The sequence below is a fragment of the Rhinopithecus roxellana genome, chromosome 12 (genome assembly GCF_007565055.1).
Source record: "Rhinopithecus roxellana isolate Shanxi Qingling chromosome 12, ASM756505v1, whole genome shotgun sequence".
NCBI lineage: Eukaryota > Metazoa > Chordata > Mammalia > Primates > Cercopithecidae > Rhinopithecus > Rhinopithecus roxellana.
In genome coordinates, this window is record NC_044560.1 from 118033203 (window position 1) to 118046875 (window position 13673).

Here is a 13673-nt window from a genome sequence, read left to right on the forward strand (position 1 = left end):
AGGAAGCGGATCGCGTGGAGTGACGGTCTTGCCGCGGCGCGTGAGTTTCGCCATGTCTTGTATTAACTCTGCGCTTCCCAGGTTTCCGGCTCTTCTGTACCTGGGACTTGGGATCCCCACAAACCTGGAAATTCTCGCCCGTCTTCCTTCACCCAGAGCAAATTGAGACATCCCCGTGAGAGGCCGGGGGTCGCTTCCTTTTGGGTTTAAGGTCGCCCTGAAGCTGGTCCCGTCCCGGGTCTTTCTGCTATAGGGCAATGTATACACTTTCTATCGCGTGGTTTTCCTGTTCTGACCCTTTTTCTGACTCCTCCCGCCGCGCGCTTTTTAAAGTCCTCACCCCAGAGGTGGATTCTCGCCCTCGTAGGCCCCTGGAGCGCAGCGCCGCTGCCCCAGTCTCGGGAAGGCCGCGTCCTCTGCCTTGTCCTGGGATCCTGCAGACCCCACCCTTGTCTTAACGCGCCGTCACCCCTTCACCCCCGTCCTCGTGCCGGGCCCTGCTGCTCCACAGATCTCCCCTCTACAGTCGCCGCTTCTCCTGAGCCCGCGTTGGGAAGGTGCCCGGGGCCTGCCCTGTGACACGGGGTGTTCTTGCCTGCCCAGCTCCAGCCCGTGGAAAATGCGCACCCCCGGGATGCAGGCGTCTTACTCCAAACCCTCCTGTGATTGTGTGGGCCAAAGGGATCAGGAGACGGAGAGAGAGCAGTAGAAAACCTGAGACAGAAAAGAAGAATGAGAAAGACCCACAACAGATGGCAAAGTAGAGGATGGTGAGGGGTTTGCCAAGAGACAGCAAAAGTGGAAAGAAAACGATAAGAAAGCAGGAGGAGAAAAGCAACTGGAGAAATGTAGAGGAAAGCTAGATGTACAGAGAGATGAAGGACAGCAATGTAGGGAGAGGGGCAGCAAAGAGGAAGGCTCATCAGGCTGAGGGAGAGGAGGAGGGATTTGGAGCCGGGGCAGACAGAGCACAGTGGTGCTGTTGGCAAGGAGAACAGAGGGAGAACCGCAGCAGGGAGGACACCTGGGGATCTAGGCTGCCAGAGAGTGGGGTCGGGGGGTATAACAGGGAAGAGAGAATGTAATGGGGAGAGCAGAAGAGGTGCAGAGATGGTGGTGTGGGAAACTGAGGACTAGAGAGACTGATATGGGGGAGACAGAAGGCTGTTTATTTAAGGTAAGCACTGGCTCAGTGGATTTGCATCTAAAAAGCTGTGCATTTCAACAAACACAGAGTGCGGTTTTTTGGTTTCAAAATTGCAGAATAAAAGCAGTTAATCATATGTTGATAGGTCACGTAATCTATAGCATAGCATAACTTGTGTCCTTCCATCGCTGGTGGCCTTGTAGCTGCGTTGAAAGAAAAACAAAAACAGCTAAATACACAGATTTGTCCTTTTTTTTCTTCACCCTTGTTCTGGGAAGGTGGGGGGCTGTCTGGAGCCCGTTCCTTTGGCTTCGACTTCGCAAACAGCGTTATCTTATAACTGTCCTCGAAGTGAGCTTGCTAGGCAGAGGAAAACTGGTTCTTCTTTTCATTTTAACACTTGCCTTGCCCATTGCTTTTCTTGGAGTGAATGAATGCATATTTATTTTTTAATTTTCTGCCTCAGTTTCCTCCCTTAGATGCTTGTTATAAATAAGAATTTAATGGAAAGCATCACTGTTACTGAATTCCTCATGAAAGAGCAGGTTTTCTTCTTTAGGCACAGGCTGATACTCACATAGAGCTATTAGTTGAGTCGTAGTCGGCCTGGTTACAATTGCTTTTGTCGTTGATTGAATGTTCTTAACAAGAGAGGTAAGAGGCAAGGGAGCATTAAACAAATTCTTAGTATGGCTAGAACTACTCCTATTAAGGTTTTGAACCTACTGAAGGAGGAAAACCAGCCTCTAAACAGGGACTCAGAAGTCTACTTTGTCTAAGTCTGGACTGAAACATGGGCTAATTTTTTAATTTTGTCAGTGATTTCTTTTTTTTTTTTTTTTTCTTTTTTTGAGACGGAGTCTCGCTCTGCCACCCAGGCTGGAGTGCTGTGGCCGGATCTCAGCTCACTGCAAGCTCCGCCTCCCGGGTTCACGCCATTCTCCTGTCTCATCCTCCCGAGTAGCTGGGACTACAGGCTCTGCCACGTCGCCCGGCTAGTTTTTTTTTTTGTAGTTTTTAGTAGAGACGGGGTTTCACCGTGTTAGCCAGGATGGTCTCGATCTCCTGACCTCGTGATCCGCCCGTCTCGGCCTCCCAAAGTGCTGGGATTACAGGCTTGAGCCACCGCGCCCGGCCTCTAATCTTCTATCTTTATGTCTTTTCTTATGTCTATATCTCTTTTGTTTTTTTCTTTAACGTTATTGTAGACAGCATACCTTCAAGGTTCTCCCTGTTGCAGTGGGAGTAAGAAGAAAGATGGTCTAATTGTTTCAAGTACACAAGCCCTTGTCCACTTTCCTGGCAACGGTCAGCAGGCACACGGCCCATAGATCTAATAGAGACCGGAGGGTGCTTGCCAGGTATTGGGAGCTTCAAGCTGATACTAGGTGTGGTTTAGGGAAGAGAAACGGGAGAATGGATTTGGATGAGGTGATCTGGAGTCATCTTTGCCTTGCCACGAAGTTTTCTTTAGTGTTTTATTATAGTATTGCTGTCGTAAACAAGGGAATTCTTCTACTGAGTCCATAAAAGCTTTTCCTTAGCGAACAGCATGGTATCTCCTGATAATGGAAGTTTTGTTTTTTTTTTTTTTTTTTTGAGACGGAGTCTGGCTCTGTCGCCCGGGCTGGAGTGCAGTGGCCGGATCTCGGCTCACTGCAAGCTCTGCCTCCTGGGTTTATGCCATTCTCCTGCCTCAGCCTCCGGAGTAGCTGGGACTACAGGTGCCCGCCACCTCGCCCGGCTACATTTTTGTATTTCTTTAGTAGAGACGGGGTTTCACCGTGTTAGCCAGGATGGTCTCGATCTCCTGACCTCGTGATCCGCTTGTCTCGGCCTCCCAAAGTGCTGGGATTACAGGCTTGAGCCACCGCGCCCGGCCAGATAATGGAAGTTTTTAAGAGCGAGGCACTTGAACATGTCAGCATCGGTTCGGGGGAAGAGTCAGTTAGAGTTAAATTACCTTGTGACATGAACTCTTTTGCTTCTTAAGGCCACTGGTCTCCTATGTTAGTCCTTCTACAAACAACATGAGGAAATGCTTAAGCTGCTAGCAATGTTTTCAGCTACCTGAGCAAACAGGTTTTTAGCTAAAGGAGGAGACTGTGGTAACTTCTGGTCTACGTGCTTATGGAATGATTTGAAAACTCGGAATCATTGGTGTGTAGAGACATGTATGGGGTAACCTGCAGTGCACGTCGGTAAGTCTGGCTTTAGAATGGTGAAATTTATAGGACGACAGGTTTTTGTTTCACAATCTGGTTTTGCCGGCATTTCGATAAGCATAATTGGCCTTTGTTGTGTGCTGGGTGCCACGATATGCAATACTCACCATCTTTTTCTGGCGTCCCAGGGGAACAAGGTGGCATGCATATGTATTTATAGTCATTTCTATAATATCTTTGTACAGGTAGGTTACCACAGACGGGTGAGTCTAGGTCTGCTGCTGGACAAGCATCAAAATACAGAGAAATAGGCCCTCAGTAAAAGGGAGGGACCTTGGTTTGGTTTAAGAGGGGACTTTCTTTTGACCTTGCACGAATTTTAAACTATTCACCAGGTGAAAACTTGAGGTTGTAACATACATCAGGTTGGTTATTTCCTGGTCACAAATTGAGTAATTGAGTGGGTGGTCTGGTTATAAGTAAAAGTCTTTTTTTTTTTTTTTTAAAGATGGAGTTTTGCTCTTGTTGCCCAGACTGGAGTGCCATGGCGTGATCACAGCTCACTGCAACCTCCACCTCCTGGGTTCAAGCAGTTCTCCTGCCTCAGCCTCCCGAAAGGCTGTGATTACTGGCATGCAGCACCATGCCTGTTGAATTTTGTATTTTATTCGACATGGGCTTCTCCATGTTGGTGAGGCTGCTCTTGAACTCCCAACCTCAGGTGATCCACCCATTTTGGCCTCCCAAAGGGCTGGAATTAAAAGCATGAGCACCCGTGCCTGGCCTTTATAAGTACAAGTTCTTTTTTTGAGATGGAGTCTCGATCTGTCGCCCGGGCTGGAGTGCAGTGGCCAGATCTCAGCTCACTGCAAGCTCCGCCTCCTGGGTTCACGCCATTCTCCTGCCTCAGCTTCCCGAGTAGCTGGGACTACAGGTGCCCGCCACGTCGCCCGGCTAGTTTTTTGTATTTTTTAGTAGAGACGGGGTTTCACAGTGTTAACCAGGATGGTCTCGATCTCCTGACCTCATGATCCGCCCATCTCGGCCTCCCAAAGTGCTGGGATTACAGGCTTGAGCCACCGCGCCCGGCCAGTACAAGTTCTTAAGTGAGTCCTTGTACACTCATAATAAGTATGGTACAATAGAGTGTTAGTTATTCAGTGGTCATAGTTATATGACCAGGTAGTATGTGTACAGTGGGGACACATTTCTATAGGTGCTTCTTCTAACATGGTTAAGGGGGGTAACAACAGCAAAACAATGGACAGCATATTCACATCCAGCAAGGACAGAAGAGGGCCTTGCCTGGGGGAGGAGGTTGAACACAATGACAGAACAAGAATGAAACAGTTACTATTACAAGGAAAACTGCTAGTCTTTTTTTTTTTTGAGACGGAGTCTCGCTCTGTCGCCCAGGCTGGAGTGCAGAGGCCGGATCTCAGCTCACTGCAAGCTCCGCCTCCCGGGTTTACGCCATTCTCCTGCCTCAGCCTCCCAAGTAGCTGGGACTACAGGCACCCGCCACCTCGCCCGGCTAGTTTTTTGTATTTTTTAGTAGAGACGGGGTTTCGCCGTGTTAGCTAGGTTGGTCTCGATCTCCTGACCTCGCGATCCACCCGTCTCGGCCTCCCAAAGTGCTGGGATTACAGGCTTGAGCCACCGCGCCCGGCCGAAAACTACTAGTCTTAAGATTTCTAAGCACATTTACTTACTTGATGAATCCTCACGCTTTGGCTGTGCATAGACTAGTCAGCTTCCCGTGTGTGACTAGAGCAGGGCTTGTCATCCCCTCCAGCTTCAGCCATGCATAGACTGGTCAGCCTCCGGAGTGACCAGAGCAGGGCTGTCGTCCTCAGCAGCAGCTTGGTCTCATCTCAGGATCAGCCCAGTTGGATGATCTGGGTCTTGCTGGCTGGTCCACTTGTCCTGAGCTGCTGGTTTCAGCTGACTGTGGTGGATCTAAGGCAGGATTCCTGCAAGTTTAACAGCAGTGTGTGTGGACAAGATTATAGTATCGGGCTCATCCTATACGGGTCCTAGAGAAGCTGGATTCTACTTTTTAACCTAAACAGAGTCTCCAGGTTTAAAGGAGTGTACTGGATCTGTCAGACTTACAGGCATTCTTTCTCGTATTCAGTGATGGACTTCTTGCATGGCTATTCTTAAAGCCTGCATTTGCTTTCTTGAAGTTAATTCCTCTAGTTGTTGGAGTTCACTTTTAATTTGACTTATGCTTGGAGAAAGCTGACTGAACAAACTTTCATAGGGTGAATACCTAGTTTGTTTGGTGGGGGTGCACCTGAGTCGGAGGACGACCATAGGAAACACCTGATCTTAGATGAATTCCTTGGCAGGATTTCTTCAGTAGCTTCTTCAGTATCCAGTTCATACATTTTACTTTCCTTGAAATTTGCAGCTGACAGTCTGTGTGTAACTTCTCTTTTATTTTTAGCAGTCTTGTAAAATCTTAAACTATTTCAGCTACAGATGCTGGCCTATTTTCTGACTTTAAAGTTAGAGGCAGTCCAAACCTGTGGATAATGTCTTTTATCAATACTTCAGTCACTTCTTCTGCTTTTTCTGTCCTGGTGGGGAAAGCCTTAACCTACCTTGAAAAGGTGCAAATAAGCTCGAGCATATGCCCATAGCCTCTGGCGTGGGGCAGTTCAGTAAAGTTTATAAGCAAGTTTTCACAAGGCCTGGCTCCTACTTCTTGAATTCTTGGGGTTGAGTGGGCCGCTGTTGTGGGTTATTCTGAGCACAGGTTAAGCATTGTTGGCAAACAGCTCGAGTGACAGCAGAGAGCCACGGCACATAGAAATGGCATTTTCGTGGCCCAGCGCTGTGGCTCATGCCTATAATCCCAGCACTTTGGGAGACCGAGGCAGGCAGATCATGAGGTCCAGATTTCAAGACCAGTCTGACCAACATGGTGACAACCCATCTCTACTAAAAATACAAAAAAAAAAAAAAAAAAATGGCCGGTCGTGGTGTCGGGTGCCTGTAATCCCAGCTAGTAGGGAGGCTGAGGCAGAAGAAACTCTTGAACCCAGGAAGCAGAGGTTGCAGTGGGCCAAGATAGTGCCACTGCACTCCAGCCTGGGTGACAGAGCGAGACTCCGTCTCAAAAAAAAAAAGAAATGGCACTATATAACATTTCACTACATAACTGTTTTTCTTATATGAGTTTCTTGATGAATTTGCTTCACAAACATCTTTGGAATGGCTACTCTCCTATAGAAGAACTTCTGTTACTTTCTTTTAATGTATTTTTCATCTTCCTGGGCACACCATGTTCTTTGATTTGGAGTATAACTTGGGTCCTCTTTGAGAGGAGGTTCTTGGAAGAGAGGCATAGCTAAGGTTTCCATTTTAAAATGAAGCGTAATCGATGCTGCCCGCTTTGCCTCTCTGTCTGCTTTTCTGTTTCCTTTGTCTTCTGGCGTCCTTGCCTTTTGGTGCCCTCTGCAGTGCATTACAGCTCCTTTTTCTGGAACCTATACAGCCTCTAGAGCTGTAGAATCTCTTCTTTGTACTTTATTTCTTGCCTCTAGCTGATAAAAGTCCTCTCTCTTTATATATAGTTCCATGTACATGCAATGTAGTAAAAGCATACTGAGAATTAGTATAAACTTGACTTTCTTGTCTTTTCTAGCAACAGTGCTCTTGTCGAGGCTATTAATTCTGCCTTTTGAGCTGATGTTCCAGTGGACAGAGGCTGAGCCTCTACTACTGAGTCTAGTGTTACCACTGCATACCTGGCACGTCGAACGTCTTCTAGCACAGAACTGCCTCCACCTGTGAAGTACTTGACATCTGGGTCTCGGAGAGGTCTGTCTGTAAGATCTTTCTCACTGGGGAATACCTCACCTACTGTTTCAACACAGTCATACGGGGAGCTCCCGGTTTGACTGGGAGCGGAGTTGCGGGGTTTAGGGTGTTTACTGTTCTAAAGTTGTGTGACGGTTTTCACATAGAAGCCCTTGGTACCGCGTCGTCCTCGGGTTTGATAACTAATGATGCCTTCTTTGATCCATCACAGTTATGGCTGAATGTGGCGCCCGGATGCTTAGTTGCTGTCCTAGAGTGAATTTGCTATCTTCTTGTGTTAACAAGATGGTGGCAGCTAATGCCTTAAGGCAAAGAGGCCATCTTAACGCCACGGAGTCTGGTTGTTTGGAGAAATATGCCGCTGGGCGGTGCCATGATCCTGTACGTTGAGTCAGAGCCTCTGTAGTCATTCTTTCTCATTCATGAACATATAGAGAGAAAGACTTAGTTATGTCTGGTGGTGTCAAGGCTGGGGCCTGGGTTAAAGCTTCCTTGATCTGTTTGAAGGCTATTTCTTGGTTAGTTTTTCAAAGGAGGAGCTCCTTTTCTCCTCCTTTTGTGGCCTCATATAACGGCTTAGCCATCAGTGAAAAATTTGGAATCCAGATGCGGCAGAATCTTGCTGCCTCTGAAAATTCCTATTTGTCATTGGGTGGTCAGGGTCGGAAGCGCGCAAACGGCTTGCTTCCTCTCATAGCCAAGCCAGTGTTCCTCGTGGCTCACTATGAAACCTAGATATGTAACCTCTTCATGGAAAATTTGGGCTTTCTTTTTTGATATTTTGTAACTTGCTTTCTATAGGAGATGGAGGAGATCGTAGGTTCCCGGTAACAGCCCTCTCAGGTTGGGGCTGGCAAAAGAAGCTCATCTACAGACTGCAACAAAGCGCAGTTGTTACTTGGAAGGATATAGGCCATGAGGTCTGAGGCCAATGTTTCTCTCAAGATTGTGGGAGAGGACAGGGCATGGTGACTCACACCTCTAATCCCAACACTTTGGGCGACCGCGGTGGGTGGATCAGTAGGTCAGGAGTCCAAGACCAGACTGGCCAAGATGGTGAAACCCCATCTCTACTAAAAATACAAAAATTAGCCAGGCATCGTGGCAGGTGCCTGTAATCCCAGCTACTTGGGAAGCAAAGGCTTGAGAATTGCTTGAACCCAGGGGGCAGAGGTTGCAGTGAGCTGAGATTGCGCCACTGCACTCCAGCCTGGGTAGCAAAACAAGGCTCTGAGTCAAAAAAAAAAAAAAAAAGAAAAGAAAAAAGATTGTGGGAGTTTTTTTAACCTTTGTGGGAGTCTAGTCCACGTGAGCTGTGATGCTTCTTTGTCTTATAAAATGCAAAGATAGACTGACTGGTGCCAGACAGATGCACAAGAAAGCATCCTTGTCTAAGACTGTAAACTAGCACTTGCTGGCATAAGTCCTATCAAAGTATACGGGTTGGGTATTGCTAGATGGATAGTTGCCGCGGCCTGGTTTACAGCATGCAAATCTTGCACCAACCTGTATTCATTAGAACCTGGCCCTGGCAACAGCTTCTGAACTGGCAAAAGCAGTGTGTTTTAAGGTGACTGGCATTGGACTAAAATCTTACGTTTATGGAGCCGTTCTAAATGTTTGCAGATGCCCTGTATGGACTTTTCAGGAACTGGGTAGTGATGAACCCGAACAGGAATTACTCCTGGTTTTAATTCTGCTACTACTGGTGCATGATTTACAGCAAACCCAGGTGGGTTGTCCTCAGCCTGTACTCCAGAAATTTCAACTAACTGAAATAATAATTTTTATTCTTCTTGCATATGAGGTTGCATTGGTACCTGAAAAAGGGGCTGGCTGCTGTGGCTCACTCCTGTAATCTCAGTCTCTGTGATTCAGAGACTGGGGCAAGGGGATTGCTTGAGTACAGGAGTTTAAGACCAGCCTGGGCAACACAGTGAGAACTCCGTCTCGGCCAAAAATAAACAAATAAAATTAACTGGGCATGATGGTGCACACCTGTACTCCCAAGTACTCTGGAGGCCGAGGCAGGAGGATCACTGGAGCCTAGGAATTCCAGGCTGCTGTTAGCCGAGATCATGCCACTGCACTCCATCCTGGTCAACAGAGCGAGACCCTGTCTCAAAAGAATAAAAAGAGTGAGGGACTTTGGGTTCAGACGAGTGGGTGAGTTCATTGGCTATGATTACTTGTGACATATTGACTTCTGTGTATATAATCTAATAACTTAAAATTTGTTTAAATTATACAAATGAGATTGAGAATTTTAAAATCCCTATCTATAAGGCATGTACATTCTATAAATCTTGGCATAGAGGTCAGCTTCCACTTGGAATCCCTATTCAGCCAGAGGGCAGTGACTTATTCAGTTGTGAATTACTCTATTCCCTTTTCGCAGGGTGGGGTAGGAAGTGGTGCAGTGATGTGGGGAAAAAAAATCAGTTTCTGTTATTACATAATATTTTAATTAAATATTTAATAATTAATATTTTGGGACAGGGCCTGGCTCTTATCAGCCAGGATGGAGTGCAGCGTGATCTCTTCTAACTGCAGCCTCGACCTCCTGGGCTCAAGTGATCCTCCTACCTCAGCTTCCTGAGTAGCTGGGATCACAGGGATGAACCACCAAGTCAGGCAAGTTTTGTTTGTTTTTTTTTTTTTTTTTGTAGAAATGCGTTTCACTATGTTTCCCAGGCTGGTCTCAAAATCCTGAGCTCAAAAGATCTTTCTGCCTTGGTCTCCCAAAATACTGGGATTACAAGGATAAGCCACCACACCTGGCCTACATAGTACTTTTTAAAAGGGACATCAAAATGTGGTGGCTCCTGCCAGTAACCCCAGCACTTTGGGAGATGGAGGCAAGTGGGTCACCTAAGGTCAGGAGTTCAAGACCAGCCTGACCAGCATGGTGAAGCCTGGTCTCTACTAAAAATACAAAAGTTAGCCAGGCATGGTGGTGTGCACCTGTAGTCACAGATACTGGGGAGGCTGAGGCGTGAGAATCACTTAAACCTGGGAGGTAGTGATTGCAGTGAGCAAAAATCATGCCACTGCACTGCAGCCTGGGTGGCAGAGTGGGTTCTCCATCTCACAAAAACAAGCAAACACATACACACACAAATAAAAAACAAAAGGGACATCAAAAGTGCTTTTGTTCTCATGTGTAGTAGATTTACTTTATTTTCTTTATGTTTCCTCTTCATTTCTTTATTTTTTTATTTTTATTTTTGCAGTTTGTGACAAATGTTAGTTTTGTTATTTATTTTATTTTTTGTGGGGGTGGGCAGAATCTCGTGCAGTCACCCAGGCTGGAGTGTAGAGGCATGATTTCAGTTCACCGCAACCTAGGCCTCCCGGTTTCGAGCAATTCTTTTGCCTCAACCTCCTGAGTACGTGGGACTAGAGGCCCGTGCCACCAAGCCCAACTAATTTTTGTACTTTTAGCAGAGATGAGATTTCACCATGTTGTCCAGGCCTGCCTTGAACTCCTGACCTCAGGTGATCCGCCTGCCTTGGCCTCCTCAAAGTGCTGGGATTACAGGCATGAGCGACCATGCCTAGCCAAGATAAATCTTAGTTTTCAAAATTTCTTTTTTAATACATAATCATAGAGAAGAGGCTGCAATGCCAAGTGGAGGAAGCAGGAACCGGAAGGTGAGCAGTAGAAAGCTGGAGGAAGTAGAAAAAGATGCTGATGAGAGTGAGAGTGGTATAAAGGTTATTGAAAACCCAGCCTTAAAAGATGAAGAAAAGATGGAACTCCAACTCAAAGAAGCTAAGCACATTGCAGAAGAGGCAGATAGAGAGTATGAAGAGGTGGTTCATAAGCTGGTGATCATTGAAGGAGACATGGAAGGCACAGAAGAAGGAGCTGAGCTGGCTGAGTCGCATTGCTGGGAGATGGATGAACAGATCAGACTGATGGACCAGAACCTGAAGTGTTGAGTGCAGCTGAAGAAAAGTACTCTCAAAAAGAAGACAAATGTGAGAAAGAGATGAAGATTCTTACTGATAATCTCAAGGAGGCAGAGACCTGTGCTGAGTTTGATGACACATCAGTAGCCAAGCTCAAAAAGACAATTGAGGACTTGGAAGATAAAGTGAAATGCACCAAAGAGGAACACCTCTCTACGCAAAGGGTGCGGGACGAGACTCTGCTTGACCTGAATGAGATGTAGAACACGCCAGTCCCCCCCTGCTGCTGCTCCTTCCTCTGACCGTGACTCTGCCTGAGGCCAGCCTGCCGGAAGCTGACCTTTACTTGAGGGCTGATCTTTAACTGGAAGGCTGCTTTCTCCTTTCGCCACTCCCTCCTCCACTGCGTCTTTTTTGCCAAACTATCTCTGCCTCTTCCTGGAGATTCCAGCTGGGCTAGAGGCTAAGAACTTCCGAAACAACATTTAAGGGAATGTGAGCATAATGCATAATGTCTGTAAAAAGCATGTTGTGATGTAAAAAAATAAAATAAAATAATCACTTCTGAAAGATGCCTTTGTCACATCCTATAATTAGCTCACATCATTTTTTTTTCTACAAGTGTATTTTCCTGTTGTTTTCCTATTGACCCCAGAATTTGTTAGATTTTTTTAAAAAACAATTTCAAAATAGTTTCTGTTTGAAACTAGTTGTGTCCGGTTCAGATCAAGGTCTACATGCTTTCCAGCCTTTATTATTTATTGGAAAACTTTGGTACCTAATACAGAAGGTTGATTGTGTCCATGTGTACCTGGTAAAGATGTCAGTGACCTTTTGCCTTAACATCAAAATACAGTTTAACCAGTTAGTCTGTTTTTCAGTTTTCTTTCCTTATGTCATCTGTGAACATCTTGAGCTGTGAGCTATTAAGTACATGCTTCCCTCAAGGCCCTCTGATCCCTTCTGGACTCATGTTGAAAGATGGCATGGATTGGCATGGAACTGTTGGGATGGCCACACCCAACATTAGGCCGCGGGGGCTATGAAGTCCGGTGGAGTCAAAGGAATGAGAAAAGACAAGTTAAGGATGCATAAGGTGGGTCCAGGGGGCCAACGCTAGTATGGAGGCTGCAAAAGACCCGAGCTCTGGAAGCCCACACTAGTTATTGGTGGTCAAACAAAGAAGCAGGTGGTGCGACTGTGGGGGTTGAAAGGAAGTGGTGCATCCAGCACATGATCTACAGGTGTGTGGTTTAGCATTTATATGGAACATATTCTGCTACTTGAGATCATGGGGAACATGTTCTTTTAGTTTAAGATAAAACCGTTTTATGAGCCTGGAAGTGCTAAAAGCAAGGAACCAGCAAGTCTAGGCACATTCCAGAGGCCATGAGGGGTTTTATGCCCTGAGCCCTGGATTCCATCCAAGCCACGAGGGGTCTGTGGGGAAAAGAAAGAGATCAGACTGTGGCTGTGTCTATTGTAGAAAGAAGAAGACATAAGAAACTCCATTTTTTTCTGTGCTAAGAAAAATTCTTCTGCCTTGAGATGCCATTAATCTGTAATCCTAGCCCCAACCCTGTGCTCACAGAAACATGCACTGTGTTGACTTAAGGTTTAATGGATTTAGGGCTGTGCAGGATGTGCTTTGTTAAAAATGTGTTTGCAGGCAGTATGCTTGGTAAAAGTCATCGCCATTCTCCAGTCTCTAATACCCAGGGACACAATGCACTGCCGAAGGCCGCGGGCACCTCTGCCCAAGAAAGCCTGGGTATTGTCCAAGGTTTCTCCCACTGAGACAGCCTGAGATATGGCCTCGTGGGAAGGGAAAGACCTGACCCTCCCCCAGCCCATAAAGGGTCTTTGCTGAGGAGGATTAGTTGAAGAGGGAGGCCTCTTTGCAGTTGAGATAAGAGGAAGGCATCTGTCTCCTGGTCGTCCTGGAATGGAATGTCTCGGTGTAAAACCCGATTGTCCATTCTATTAACTGAGATGGGAGAAAACCACCTTATGGCTGGAGGTGAGACATGCTGGTGGCAATATTGCTTTTTACTGCACTGAGATGTTTGTGTAAAGTCAAACATAAATCTGGCCTATGTGCACATTGAGACACAGCACATTTCCTTAAACTTATTTATGACACAGAGTCCTTTGTTCACATGTTTTCCTGCTGACCCTCTCCCCACCATTACCCTGTAGTCCTGCCACATCCCCCTCACCAGAGAGAGTAGAGAGAGTGATCCATAAATACTGAGGGAACTCAGAGACCAGTGCCAGCACAGGTCCTCCGTATGCTGAGTGCCGGTCCCCTGGGCCCACTGTTCTTTCTTTTTAGTTTGTCTCAGTGTCTTATTTCTTTTCTCAGTCTCTCATCCCACTAGGTGAGAAATACCCACAGGTGTGGAGGGGCCGGCCCCCTTCAGGGTTTTATGCCTTGGGCTTAGATTGTAATGCAGCAGGGCAGCCTTCCACCCTTTGGCACAGAGCTTGGAGTTCCAAAGGCCACAAGGGGTTTTAGACCCTGGACCCCGCCATGTTCCAAGACTCTTTTTATATTATGTCAGACTAGCAACCCCTGCCTCAGGTTTTCTCCGACACTCAGCTTCTCCCCAACA

General features: G+C 46.6%; 1 protein-coding gene and 1 pseudogene across 1 annotated transcript in view; both read left to right on the forward strand.

The window, feature by feature from the left end:
* The window catches only part of LOC104676040 (zinc finger protein 761), a 27776-nt gene continuing 14103 nt past the window's right edge, over window positions 1–13673 (forward strand). Inside the window, exon 1 of the mRNA XM_010380728.2 lies at window positions 1–40. The gene's annotated coding sequence lies outside the window, so the exon portion shown is untranslated. The remainder of the gene's footprint in view (window positions 41–13673) is intronic.
* Window positions 9188–11933, forward strand: LOC104676039 (annotated as a pseudogene).